This window comes from Pinus tabuliformis, chromosome 2_2 (assembly GCF_031772625.1).
Source record: "Pinus tabuliformis cultivar Carrire ecotype Pingquan chromosome 2_2, CPIR1, whole genome shotgun sequence".
Lineage (NCBI taxonomy): Eukaryota > Viridiplantae > Streptophyta > Pinopsida > Pinales > Pinaceae > Pinus > Pinus tabuliformis.
This window is the reverse complement of record NC_142300.1, coordinates 652,254,744-652,269,506: the sequence shown is the minus strand read 5'-3', so window position 1 is coordinate 652,269,506 and position 14,763 is coordinate 652,254,744.

The following is a 14,763-nucleotide window of genomic DNA, read 5'->3' as shown; positions in this document are numbered from 1 at the left end:
TATTCTACAACCCAAAACTAGTCCTTACACTTCAGATGTTACTCTATGCTTCTATTCCATCTTAAGATTCCATTATCGATTTACACTTAGAGCCTCTCTCTATTTATACAATCCCATGGTTCGCGGACAATGGGTAGATCTCTACAGCCAACATTACATTACAAAATTAAGGGAGGACAACCCTATCACTCATTTACAAGCTACGCGCTCCATGCGCACAAAATGAAAAGTCTTTACATCAGAGTTATAATTTTTTACCAAAATCTAGGCTCTAAGCCACAAAACTTCCCTTTCCTGGATCTTGTGCCCAATAGGTCCCCAACACAAACATCGTGACTCGCCCTCGAGTCACTCTGTCGGTACGGAGATCTTTGCGTGAAGGCCTCCCAACTTTGCCTGGACTATTGCAAGATCAACAGCACACTAAGCGGTTTCCTGTTGCACTTCCTGGACGCGTTGTTTAGAAATTGTTGTAGCTGAACTACTTTCCTGAACCTGTTCACGTGTTCCTTTAATTTGCACGATCTTTGTTTCAATAGAGGCTGTAATGACGAATGCCTCATAAATCCATGGTTGTACACGCACCTTCAAAATTACTTCCTTTTGTCAAGAAACATCCACCTGCTCCTTGAGCTCTTTCGCCTACTACATCTATGCAAGCCTCTGTATAAGGGCAACCATCTGCATGGTCCCTTTTACTTCATCATACTTCTGCTATAGCTAGCACACCTCTATTTCTAGGCACTATATGTTTGGGTCCTCCTGCAGAGTAGTGAGAACCTCGAATGATTCCTCGAACAACTTTGTGTAGTCCTTTACTACACTATTGACCTCCGCTATGGCTGTTGTAATGGTGTTAGTGCAATGTTCCTTAACTTCTGGAGGGGTTGAAGGCTGCGCCTTCAGTTTCAGTTCAGCTATCGGAAGGTTCAGCTCTAGTTGAACCTTGTCCATCTCTTCCTTTGCCTCGCGCACCCCTACTACTAGTTTCTGGATGTGCACCTCCACTGGTTCCTCTGCTTGGATGGCCAACTCTGGGACCATCTGGTAGGCTTCCTTGACCACCTGCACAAGCTGTCTATTCTGTGCCATGACCTCATCACGCTACAGGCTCAACTATTCAATATTAATGCGCTTCTTGCTCATTACCTGGAGCACGCGACCCTCCCTGGCTCACAGTTCTACAATAACTCCGTCCTGCAAAACATAGAGCATCTCCCAAGGGAGCGCAACCATGTTTATCCTGATTCCCTTCAATCCACTGACCATAGGCCTGTCGGCCTCATTTTTTGTCATGAGTGCTCCCTCTGGCAGCACTATAGTGTTGGTCATGTGGCACACAACATTTCCTCAACTGCTGTCATGCCTAGCACGAGGCTAGTTAACATAGTACCGGCCTATGGAGTGCGCACCTGCAACTCCTGTATCTACACTCAGAGAGACCCGAACACCATCTGGTGTTCCTTCGTAAATTGCTGGAGGGCCTCTGCAGTGACGTCCCTCACTGTCTCTCCAATGTCACGTAGATCCCCCTCAGTGAGGGTGATCGGGTCAAAAGAAGTCCTTAAAGCCTTCGACTTCTTCCGCAGCCCTACCTACTCTCTTGGGTAGAGTCGTTTTAGCTTTGTGGATGCCATCTGTGTGTCCATGCCACCTTCCTCTGTATCCACTTCTTGTTTCGGTGAAGGCGACTTCTGGCCTTCGTTCTCCTTCTGCTGCTCTTCTGCTGCCTTTGCAGCATCGTGCACCTCTTGTGACTTGGATGTTGTTGCTTCATTCCTTCTCTTCTCTGCCAACTGTGCCATTCATAGTTTTTCATCCTCCTTCTTCCTCTGTGCAGCGGATTTCTCTGCTTCCACTTCAGAGCTGGTTGGAGTGGGCCACTCTGGTGGCCACGACTAAAGCACGACAAATATGACATCATCCATTGCCAAGTAAGGTAGCTCGTGCCACGTCTTCGCGGGGTCCTTCCGTGCCCTGATAAAAACATGTTGGAAGTCCACCTTGAACTCTGCCAAGCTCTGCAGACTGTTGTAGACAGTGGGCAATAACCGCGGCTTGCGATTAATCCCCATTCTGATTTTCATCTCCATGAACACCCATAATATCTTATTGTCCCTGATTCTCTGCGTATCTCTAGTTGCTCACAACGAAGTGTACTTCGCTACCTCCAGAAGATCCTGCACAACCGTTGGGAACTGGCTGTCCTTGGGCAATTCCCAATCCACCAGCACTATGGATATCAGAAGCCATGCATAGTGGAAAGTCTTCCCCTACTCCTGTGCCTCGCGGAAGTTCTCCAGGAACTCTCTGCAGAAGAAGTAGTCTGCCCAGTTAAACTAGACCCCTTCCACGCATTACGCAGCAAGTGAAACAACCAGCGCGGGCACCTCATCCGCGTGGCACTTCTACATAACTTTCTCAGCCAATATCTGCGTTGCGACTTTGACCGCAAGATTGCTGATGCTAGAAATCATGTACCCTCTCTTCTTCTTCTCCAACTTCAACTTTTTCTTCATGGCCTCCACAATGGCCAAATCGTCACTCTTACCCTCTGAGATATTCGCTGGATCCTCCCCTTTGCAAGGGAGCCAGGTAATTCTATGGATTAAGTGGTCTGTGATGGGGATGGGCTCCTCTAGCCATATGCACCCGTCATGCACCAGGCAGAGTAGCTTCGTGATGACAAAAATAGTCATTGGGGCATGATGGTAATGCGACACCTAGAGCAGGTTTAACAGTCCTACCTTCTCCACACCTCGCAGCCATTGGCGTGGCTCCAACTCTATAACTCTCAGTGGTGTGTTTTTCTTCTAGTGCATGAGCTGCGCGGTTGCCAAATGTGGGAATTTCTCGTGGTCCGTGAGATCCCAGTCTTCAAATTTTAATACCGGCACTCACCCCAAGTGCGCTCCGTAAAAAATGATGTCGTCGGGGAGCAGCGAGGTCTGCAAAGAGCTCTTTCTCTCATCTAGGTCTTTGGGCACCCTTGCTTTCCCTTTCTGTGGAGGAACATACGTGGGAAGCCTAGTCAGAGGGTTCGCACCCTGGGTTTCCACCTCCATTTCTACATCCTCTTCCTCCTCTACTAGGATTTCTTCAAAGTCTTCCTCCTCCTTGTTGGCTTCCAAATTGATCTCCTCCCCCTTTTCTTCCATGGTGAGCCTCATCCTTAACGGATTCCTGGGACGCGCACCAGTACCATAGGCTTCCTGTCTTTCTTCGGTCTCGGCATGCGTGGTGATTTAGGGATTTATGAAACTATCTCGACACTTTTTGGGGTTTCGCCTACTATGAGGGCTTGTGTAGTCTCCTCAGCGGTCATTGCTCTGGTATCCATGGCTTCCTCAGGCGCTGCCATACTACTATTTCACAATTCTCTCAACAGCTCAAGTAAGTGCTCAAACAATGCCTTCGACTTCAAAAGCTCAAACAAATTTGGGTTCATGAATCTCTAGGCGTGCAACGACTCAATTCTCAAATAGCCAAGTGTTGTTTGCTGGACACCCCTTTGCAATTTATAGAGCCTTTTGAATTTGAATTCGACTATTCCCCCAACATTCGGTCCATTAATGCTCACTTAGCGGTAGATTTTCCCAAATCTAGCCCATAAAGCTGTTGCCCACTCCATTTGGTCTCAAACCAAGCATCACATCGTGAATAGTGACTATAACGTCACTTTCCAGCCAACCCGTGCGGCAGCACAGCTACCCTTGCACTATCGCGAACCCTGTGACACTTCGTTAATGTGCACAGTCCTAACATCGTGTAGCTCCTGAGCAGTGTAGTTTATAGTCTTGTGCCTCCTTTCAGCTGCTTAGAGTGCTAAGACTGTGCTTCCTACGGCTAGTTAGATGGCCAGGTCATCCACGTATGGATTCAAATGACTACCATTGACTTTTCCTAGGAAGAGTTATCCATTTAATTTCACCAACTATGTTGCGCCACCATCTATGATCTCCTTAATGGCATATGGTCCCAGACAATGCATTATGAGCTTCCCTGGGAATTTATCAAACTTACTATCATATAACAATACCAAATCATTCACCTTAAAGGTGAGTAACTTAATATGTCGATGGTGCCAGGCTTATTCACGCTGCTTCCGTACGTGCTGGTGAAATCCAGGCAAAAATCATTCTTCTTCAAGTTCTTCCAACTCCGCGAGCCTCTCCTCTAGGGCTCCACAGTCCATCATACCTTTGAGTGCTGTTATGGGTAGACTAGGCACGATGTGCTCTTTAGGCATTACGATTTCTACTCCATAGACAAGCCTAAACGATGTTTGTCCCATCAGTTTCTTGCATGTCATCCTATAAGCCCATAATACTGCGGGTACACGTAGGTCCCAATCACTTCGCTGCACATTGCATACCTTGGTCAGCGCGGTCTCCAGTACTTTGTTAAATGCTTCTACTATCCTGTTAGCCTATGGGTGATACGGTGTGATTTTCTGATGCTACACCTGAAACTCTTCTGTCAGTGTGTTGATCGTCTTATTAAGGAAATGTGTACCATGATTGCTCATCAAGATATTTGGAAATCCAAATTGCATCAGTACGTGTTCAAATAGAAACTTCCCGATCATTGCGGCCATACAATCTTTTACTAGCTACGCTTCTGCCCAATGCATCAGGTACTCTATCACAATAATAATATATCTTGCGCCTCTCTTTCCTTGAGGTTTGATAGGTCCTACAAAGTCGATCGCCCACTTTTCAAAGGGATGCAATTTCATTTGTAGATTCAAAAGGCATCTCATCCCTCCGCGATGTCTTACCAGTTCCTTGACATATATCGCATGCCTTGCAATGTGCTTTTGAACCTTGATTAAGGGTTGGCCACCACAAGCCTGCACGGAGAATCTTCTGTGCGGTTGCTCTCCCGGCATAATGACCTCCCATAGTGACCCCATGAGCATCTGCGAGGATGCTACTTTGTTCAAACTTACGTACATACCTTCATAGTATCTCATCATTCCCCATCTTGTATAGATGCCTTGAAATAACAGAAAAATCTGTCACGTGCACTACTAGTTCCTTCTTCCGCTGGATAGAGTATGCTTCAGCTGCAGTCCCAATTATTAAAAAGTGAATTATATCTTCAAAATTTCCATATGCTACGTGCATAGTGAAAAGCTGCACGTCAGGTAGTCCTTCCTCCAAACTAGTAGGCTCCTCCCCTGTCTCAATGTGTGATAGGTGATGAGGTCTCACGTTCAGTTGTCCAAGCTTCACAACAACTTCAAAATCATATGCTTGGAACAATAAAATCCACCTGCATATGTGCCCCCCCAACATAGGCTTATTGACCAAGTATTTTGGCGCGAAATGATCTGTATACATCTTGAAGTGTCCCCCTAGCAAGTAGTGCAGGTACTTCTGGAGTGCATACACCATAGCCAGTCCCTCGCGTTCAGTGGTGGAATAGTTATTTTCTACTTTAGACAATCTGTGACTTGCGAACGCAATAGGGTGATCCAAGCCTTCTCTACCATCTTGTGTGAGTACTACCCCTAGCGATATACACAGCACATCAACATCAACATGAAATTATTTCTTCTAGTTTGGGAAGACAAGAATCGACGCAGTAACCATCTTTTCCTTCAATATATCTAGGCTTTTCTTATAGTCATCATCCTAATAGAATGTGACATCCTTCTTCAACAATTTTTCCATCAGCGTGGTGATTTGGGCATAACTTTTGATAAACTTTTTGTAGTACCCCATATGTCCCAAGGTACCTTGTTTACAAACCACATGCCCCAACAGGTTCCCAAAAGGAATGAAGAACATACACTTCTTGAGGTTGAGCGCAATTTGGTATCTTCGGCATGTATCCAGCATCAAGTGCAGGTTCGCTACATGGCAACTAACCATCCCAAATACAGTCCAGTAATCAAAATATACTTCCAAGAATTTATGAATATATTCCCTGAACACTGCAACAACCATGCACGAAAAGATGGTCAGCGCATTCTTCAATTCAAATAGCATGACAATGTATTGAAAGCAACCCCATTCAGTCGCGAAGGTTGTCTTTCTCCTATCCTTTGGTGCAATTCTGATCTGGTGGTACCCTGAGAACCCATCAATGAAAGAATATTCTTCCTAACCACCTACATTGTCCAACACATCATCTGTGAATGGAGTTGGGAATGGATCATGTACACACGTGTCATTCAACTTTCTAAGATCCACGCATATTCTTATTTCATCCTTCTGCTTCTTCTCTTGTACCACCATTAGACTTACCCAATCCGATTCCTCCACACCCTAAATCATGCCTGCCGCAAGCATCTTGTCTAATTCTACGTGGACCTTCTCCTTGTATTTTGGGTTTAAGCGATACAACCTCTGCTTAATTGGCCTTGCATCGTGTTTTAGCGTGATCCTCATCACCCCTAAATCTTCGATTATTCCCTTTAAATCCACAAACTTGGTTGGGAATAAGTCATGATATTCACGGATTAATTCAACGACCTTATCCACTGTCGCATCATCCCAGTAGTCCTCAATCTTTGTGAATTTATGTCTCACCTCTGTACCATTATTCACCTGCTTAGTCTTCACTGGCATGGTTATGTCAGGGTTCTCAATTTGTGGTCCTTGAACCTCGAGTTGGCCTTCTGTCTCCGGAATATTAATTTTATGTAGATCTTCATCCTCTTCCTCAGCAGTTACATTATAACACTCTAGCATGCAACTTAACTAGCAACCCATTCAGGCTAAATCAACTCTACCAGCTCCTATGGCATCCTAAAGATGGTTGCTTTTACCTCTTGTAGCACTTCATTAATACTATCCCACCCATCCTCAAAACTAAAGATCATCACAAACCCTTCGCGGAGAACATCCCATTCACTGGTCCTGTGACAAAGCTCTATTTCTATATACCAATTCATTGTTATAACATTTAGGGTATGACAAAACAGGTGCACGCACTCAGGTTGTGGCTTTTCCCCATAGGCCTGCATCCACTTAGCTAGATGCATGTGCGGATCATCCTACCCATCATACTTGTTTGTCTATCACACCCTCAGCTTCCCAAATCATGTGCACATCATTCTTCTACATTCGCGCCAGTCGTCAAAGCTCCCTTTGTGCGTACCCCACCACCTCACGGGCGTAGCGCACAGTACCCAACTGAAGGCCTAGAAATGTTGCTTTTCCAACACTTCTCTTTAAAATTTATCTAAGAAGATATTTACCTCGCTTAACCCATCATAAATAGGCAAATCTCTTACTTCTGTCGATGTGCGGTGCAATGACCTTGTCATCATATTATAATTAAGCATGGTTACCTCGTGTAACTGGTTCTGCTAGCGCTCTATCTCCTCATTAGAATCCGAAGTACAGGAGCTCTCGCGCTCCCATGAAATTCACCCATCTGTAGTGGGATTTACCCAATCTTTCTCTCACACTGTTATCCTATAGATGCAATCCAAATCATCATCACTTTCAGAGTCGCGCACTGGCTTTGTATACCGTGATCCTTTAGCAGGCTCCAGGGGTATAATTATGCATAGCAACTTCTTCTCAAAAATCATCTTGCACTTCTTCGGATTAATCACCCCGTTCATGTCAGTGGCCCAATCAATTCCTAAGAGTGCGGGGTAGGGATTGATGTCATCAAAAAACTCTATCACTTCAAAGTCTACTAGCGCGCTCGCTCCTTCAATGTCCACATTTATTCCCTGCAATCTCCCCATGGGTATTATTTTATGTTGGTTCACCATTCATAGCTGAATAGGAGACCATTGCAGCGTAGGTCTCCCCATTCACTCCCATGTCTGCTTCGGCAGAAAATTCGCATCCGATCCTAAATCAAGAATTACTTGGTCCATTTGATATTCTCCAATCTACGCAGTTAACCTCATATCTCTCCCCATCCTAGTCTTATGCTTTTCAATCTTCTGGACTACATGCAGTTCTCCTGGCACGGTCCGAGTGCATTTGGTAATGAGTTCTTGTAATCCTTTTACAGCCTTACGGTCGTGAAATAACTTCATACATGTTTCTAGGAATGTTGTGAGCATAGAAGGGTCCATCTCTGGCTCTGGTCTATCTTTGCTTACTGAGGTGGAGGTATAAGCGAAGCTCTTCTTAGCTTCCATGAATATTTCCCGAGCGCACTCCAAAACAAACTCAGCTTCTTTCATCAGAGCTTTGTGAACCCAAGTACTATCTTCTAATTGTTTTCCTTTGTCATCTCCCATTGCAATTCCACATCAGAGCACAATGTTCACATTTGGGTCTTCCTCACGCAGCTCATACCTCATCATCTATAGGTTCTGATTTGGGGGAGGCAGTAGCGCTCCTTTGTCATGTATCCTAGCTATCAGCGTAGGACAATCTTCTGTCTCATGATCAAAAAAGGTACAATACAAACATGACAGACATGTTGGGTTCATACAATCATGAGCATAATGCCCCGGCCTTCCGCAATTATAGCATATCAACTGTACATAACATCTTCTAGGTCCTCCACCATCTCGGCCTCGTCTACACCCCTGAAATCCCATTCACACCATTCGTGCATTCTGGTCTAGGGGACGTGTTTTAGCCTGAACTCTGTAGGTGGGAGTTTTATCCATCATTAGCTCATAACTTCTACAAGTGCGCTCATTGTGTCCCACCGACCTACAAAAATTACAGAACAACTGTTGTGAATTTTGTGTATACTTCTGTAACAAATGGCAGTTGTCCATGGCATGTTTTCCAGCTATTTGACAAATCACACACCACAAAGCAGGCGTTGTGCTAGGTCCAACTTGTGCTTCCGGCCTTAATGGCATTGGTCCTCCTCCTGCGAGGTAATTTGTGAACACCAGGAAATGGTCCTTATCATGACCTTGACCCTCACATTTTACACACCACACCTCTTTGCACGCTTCTAGTTGAGCTACCCTATCCTATTTCAGACTCTGCATCTCAAGGCATAAACTCTTCAGCTGCGTGTGGATCTGCTGAACTCCCAAGTTGGGATCCTGCATCGAGGTCTCATTGAGCCTCATCGTGATTTATAAGGCCTCTACCTGAGTCGTCAACTTCTGCTATGATAGGGCACTCCTTAAATGTGGCGTTAGTGAAGCTACAAACCACTCACGATGCTGCCCATCTGTCAAATTCATATTAGCTTCGTGAATCGTACACTTCAGCCTCTAATCCAACTCCCAAGGAGTCTCACTTGGTAGCATCGTGATCTCTTTGCATCCAGTGATTGATTATGCTTCAGACTTTGACCTGTTGAATTCCTTATTTAGCACAATTTGGATATCCATAATTCCTGCATTTGGATTATCATTGGAATGCTTAATATACCAGCTCAGCGCGCGATCCTGCAGGGTGCTAACGAGTGTTGCTTTCTTGATATTATCATTTGTAACTCCTTGTGCTTCCCATACGGCTCTTACAATGATCTGGATTTAAACAGGAATGCAAAAGGTTATAGATATAACAATAAATACAGAGATGCAGTGGAAATAATACTTCATTTCATTAATGTAAAATACTGATATATGCTTACAAACAGAAATGGAAATAAGCCAGCTAGGGAGATGGTAGCTTATCTCTAAGAAGAGATGTGGCGGCTACATGTCTCTAAACTGTGTTACAATGAGGCTCGAAGGGCTATTTATTGTTGAGAAATAATGGAAAACCCTAAACATCCAAAAACCTAACCCTAGGAGATGAAATGCCAAATTGTGGGCCCCGTTTGGGTAAATTGGTACATCAACTTCCCGAGGTCGTAACTTTGGCATACGATCTCCGTTTGACGCGCACAATAGCTCCTTAGAAATATCTATTTGAGGACTATAACTTTTGGAAGAGAAACATTGGTCAACAACTCGTGTTTCCCTCAATTTTCCCAAAAAATGTCGTTTAGGGCCTCAAAACAGCTTCGAAAGTTCAGGACCCGAAAAACTGCAAAAAATAGTAAATTGTGCTACAATTAAGGAAACTGAAAAACTGAAAGAGACAGTTGTGGGGGTCCAATTGGGATAGGTAGGTGGGTGGCCACGAACATCCACCTAGATCATTCCTCCCCCCTTAGGAAGCAATGGTCCCCATTGTGTTGAGTTCCTCCATGAGATGACGAAACTTCTATTGAACTTGGTCCCTCGTGAGCTATTTTGCAACCTCTAATGTGTCCAGTAATGGTGAGAAGTATGGTCGACGACGGTCCACATTGAACACTCGGTGCAAGCAAAGGAATGGGGGAATGTTGTGCTCCAAAGCGTTGTTTCCCACAGCCTTGGTAATGGTGTAAGGACCATGTCGGAGTGGTCGGAGCTTCTAATGGGCTCTTGTAAGGCGTTCTTTTTGCAGATACAACTAGACTTTTCCACCCACATGAAACTTGTGTAGTACCCCTGTGGGTGAGGAGAAGTTGTTCCTATATTCTGTCATGATTGTATCCCTTTGTTGTTGCTGCTGCGTGGAGGAACCCTTCGTGGAGGTCATGGATGTGGCAATGATCTTCCCCTTACTTTGGGAGTGAACCAGACAAAAAATGAATTTCCTGGTCTGGGAGATGAGCTTGTTGCATTTATTAACAGTGATCAAAGAGGTGGTGGTAGATGGGGCTACCTTCAGTTTCATAGATAATGAATTACCTAAAGAAATAATGACAGCACGAGGCCTTGACTCATACACAGCATGTTGCCTCCACAATTATGGTTGGCCTAATAATACATCACAAACATCAAGAGGTGCAAGTTACATCACACATTACCTCATCTGTGGAGGGCTTGATGTTGTAGGAAAGGTGACACTGCTGGCAGACTCGAAGATCTCGTCCTTGGTGAAGCCACCCAATATTATACGACTGCAGGTGTGGTGTAGTTGGTAGGCCCAACCACTTCATGACCTCTGTTGAAATAAGGTTCTTCTGGCTCCCACTATCAAAAATGAATTGTGGCGCTGAACCCTCCACCCACATTTGTGAGTGGAAAAGACGCTCCCCCTCCTCTAGATATTTGGGCTCATTCTTCTTGACCTTGGAAATGGCAACAGTGGCGCTGGGCTCCACATCAATGATCTACTTCCCTTTCCCATTCCCCTTGTCAAGTTCTAACACAGGGTTGGAACATGTATCTAATTCTGAAGCCTTCAACTCGGCCACCAATGACTGCTTGGTTCAACACTCACTTGTGTTGCGAGTGGGGATCTTCTGGAACTCACACCACTTTCCTATGTCCTTCTTCAACTTTGTGGTGTTGTTCTTTTTTTGTGGCTTCAAAGGGTTGTCTTGGGTTGCCCTGTCTTGGCTTTTTCCTTGGTTTTGTGGTTTGGGGAAGCCTTTCCCTCGCTTCAAATTCATAAATCCAAAGTCTCGCTTCTTCTGCTTCAACTTTTGCTCGATCTTGACAACATATCGGTACGTTGTGCTAAGTAAAGAGATGTTCAGGAAATCCATCTCATCCTAGATGTATCTATGTAGGCATTCGTGGTATTTGAGTACCAAATGCAGCTCAGAATCCTTGATACCCAACTATGTGAGAAGGGTATGAAAAATGTTTGTGAACTCCGGCACATCTTGGTCCCTTCCTTGCTATAGCGTGGTCCACTTTATGTCTTTGTATTCATAGCTTTTGACAGGTTAGTACTGCTCCTTGATGGCATCCTGAAATGAATTCCAAGTGGGTGCGACTGAAATAGTGATCCCATACTTTTATCCTTCTGCTCACAATAGGTTTCCCACTAGTCCTTGACGTGGGGGGCTGCTTTGAGAAGAACAAAAGTAATATTTTCCCGACTCGAAAAATCATGAACAAAAAAATACCCTTCTAGTAGATTTAACCATTTATCTACACCATCTACATCTACCTAACCCTCGAATATGGGGATTTCAAAATTAACTTGTACCTTAAAGGGTGTGGCATTTCCAAAGTAGCTTTTGGAAGCCAATGCGTCACCTGTGGGTAGCGGCTGAAGGATCTGGGCGAAGTTTTCCATCATCGTGTTCCTTTGTCACTCAAGGGCTTCTTCGAGCAAGATTTTGATAGGATATCCTGCCCCCTCGTCTTTCATGTCCTCTACCATGGGAGGCCATTGGGGTTTGCAAGGCAGATCTTGCAAAGGTTCAACCAGATCGAGCCCTAGCGCCATATATCCCGACCTCGTCGGGGACATGCAAAGAAAACAGACGAAAAGAAGACCGCTCTGATATGACTAATCCTGATTTAAATATGAACAAAATAGATTACAGATATAACCATAAATATAGATATGCAGTGGAAATAATCCTTCATTTCATTAATGTAAAATATTGAAATATGCTTACAAACAGAAATGGAAATAAGCCAGCTAGGGCGATGGTAGCTTATCTCTGAGAAGAGATGTGGTAGCTACATGCCTGTAAAATATGTTACAATGAGGCTTGAAGGCCTATTTATTGTTGAGAAATAATGGAAAAACCAAAACATCCAAAAACCTAACCCTAGGATATGAAACGCCAAACTATGGGCCCTGTTTGGGTAAATTGGTACATCAACTTCTCGGGGTCGTAACTTTGGCATACGATCTTCATTTGATGCACATAATAGCTCGTTAGAAAGATCTATCCAAGGACTATAACTTTGGGAAGAGAAATAATGATGTGAGACCCATTTTACTCCCATCTTTCCCAAAAAACATTGTTTAGGGCCTCAAAACGGCTCTGGAAGTTCAGGACCCGAAAAACTGCAAAAAATAGTAAATTGTGCTACAATTAAGGAAACTAAAAAATTGAAAGAGACAGTTGTGGGGGTCCAAATGGGATAGATGGGTGGCCACCAACATCCACCTGGATCATACAATGAACCAAAATTGGTCCGGATCCTCATTTCCCAATCCCTTGAACATAGGCAACTTTATCATGCTTTCCATACTGAATCGCGGTGGTGGCAGAGGTGGTACAGGTAAATATGGAGGTGATGGCGATGAAGATGGTCGTGATGTGGGTTGGGGTGGTATTCATGGAATTATTTTCCTTATCAAATGGATCACATTTCATGGAGAGACCTTCACAAGCTCTTCCTCGTCCCCTCGCGGAGCTAAAATCAAGGGGCTATTTTTTGTTCCCTTACTTCCTTCATTCCTGTACGTTTTTTCACTTTGCGTAGCTCTAAACATCAAGGTAATTGCATAATCCTCTTTTCACACAATAACATTGTAATCCAAGTATTCAAAGAATTTATGTACTTATCTTGCGGTGCTTTGAGAAAGCGTCACTCTACCTCGCTATAGCTGACTGATGTGTCAACTACGAACTCAGTAATGAATCGTTCTATAATCTTATCAAGCCAGTGATCAATGTTGGATGAAATATTATCCTTCAATGCTTCCAACCTGTGAACTAACTCTGGGGTCCACACAATAGGACCATCAAGTTTCCACCTTCCTTGGCTATCTGCTAGCTTCGCAATCCACTCGTACAGCTCAGTAGGGAAGGTCACGAAGAAGATTTCATGGATCTTCGTGTATAGGTAGCAGTCTAACCACTCGTCTTTTGTTAGTCGCGGGTTCTTGTTCTCCTCTGCTACAAACTCATGTATTCTTATGTCCAACCAGCCTTCAACTTCCTTCTTAGTTGGATTCCAATGATACGACATGAGACATCTCTATGTAGATTCCGGTCCCGGCAACGAAACAATTTGTTGGCTTGATGTGGACTGAACCAGGTTAGGAGTTAATTAGCCAAGCAAATTCATATACTACTGGCCCTTTCGGCATCAGCCCGCGGAGCGCATTGAAGTCTCACCCGAGGCAGTATGGGGGGATGCTGGAACAAAGTTTCTACACCCTTGAGATGTCTCAGGTGTCAAGTTAGTCCAAGTGTGCCTACCTTCATGCAGGTCACTTTGCGCACTGTTCTAAACTTTAATATCTTCACAATCTGTTATAATCACCTTCGCGTAGCCCTAATCAGGGGCTGAGGTGCTTTCGCACTGCTATGGCAGCGATCTATGCTATTTCCCCAAACTACACCACATATCTTACTTATCTTCTTAAATATCTTAGTTAACTTCGTGTAAACAGATACTTTATCTCACATTTACTTAATTGACACAATCATATATGTTCTCGCATCATATAAATAGTAGAAATGCAATTCATACCCAATACATTCAATGCATAAAACAGGAAATAAATACACAGGAATGATATAAAACTTCTATTTATTAATGCTTCCAACTGTTACAGACTCGACTCGCCCTGCGCACTTAGGTGTTGGGGTCCATGCACTCAGCTGCAGACTACTAGGCTTTTATGCACTCAGTTGCAGAGTTTTCTCCTACTCTATGACCCAAAACTAGTCCTTACACTACAGATATTACTCTATGCTTCTATTCCATCTTAAGATTCCATTATCGATTTACACTTAGAGCCTCGCTCTATTTATACAATTCCATGGTCCATGGACCATGGGTAGATCTCTACAACTGACATTACATTACAAACTTAAGGGTAGACAACCCTCTGACTCATTTACAAGCTACGCGCTCTGCGCCCACAAAATGTGGAGTATTTACATCAGAGTTATAATTTTTGACCAAAATCTAGGCTCTAAGCCCCAAAACTTCCCTTTGGGGGATCCTGTGCCCAACAGGGGTATATAATTTATGAGTGGGGTGTGCATGTGGACCCAACCAAGATAAAAGTCATTCAGGATTGGCCATCCCCAAAAACTCTAACAATGCTCTGCAACTTTCTAGGCCTTACCAACTTCTACCGCATGTTCATGTTAGAGTTCTCTCATATCGCTTGGCCCTTGATT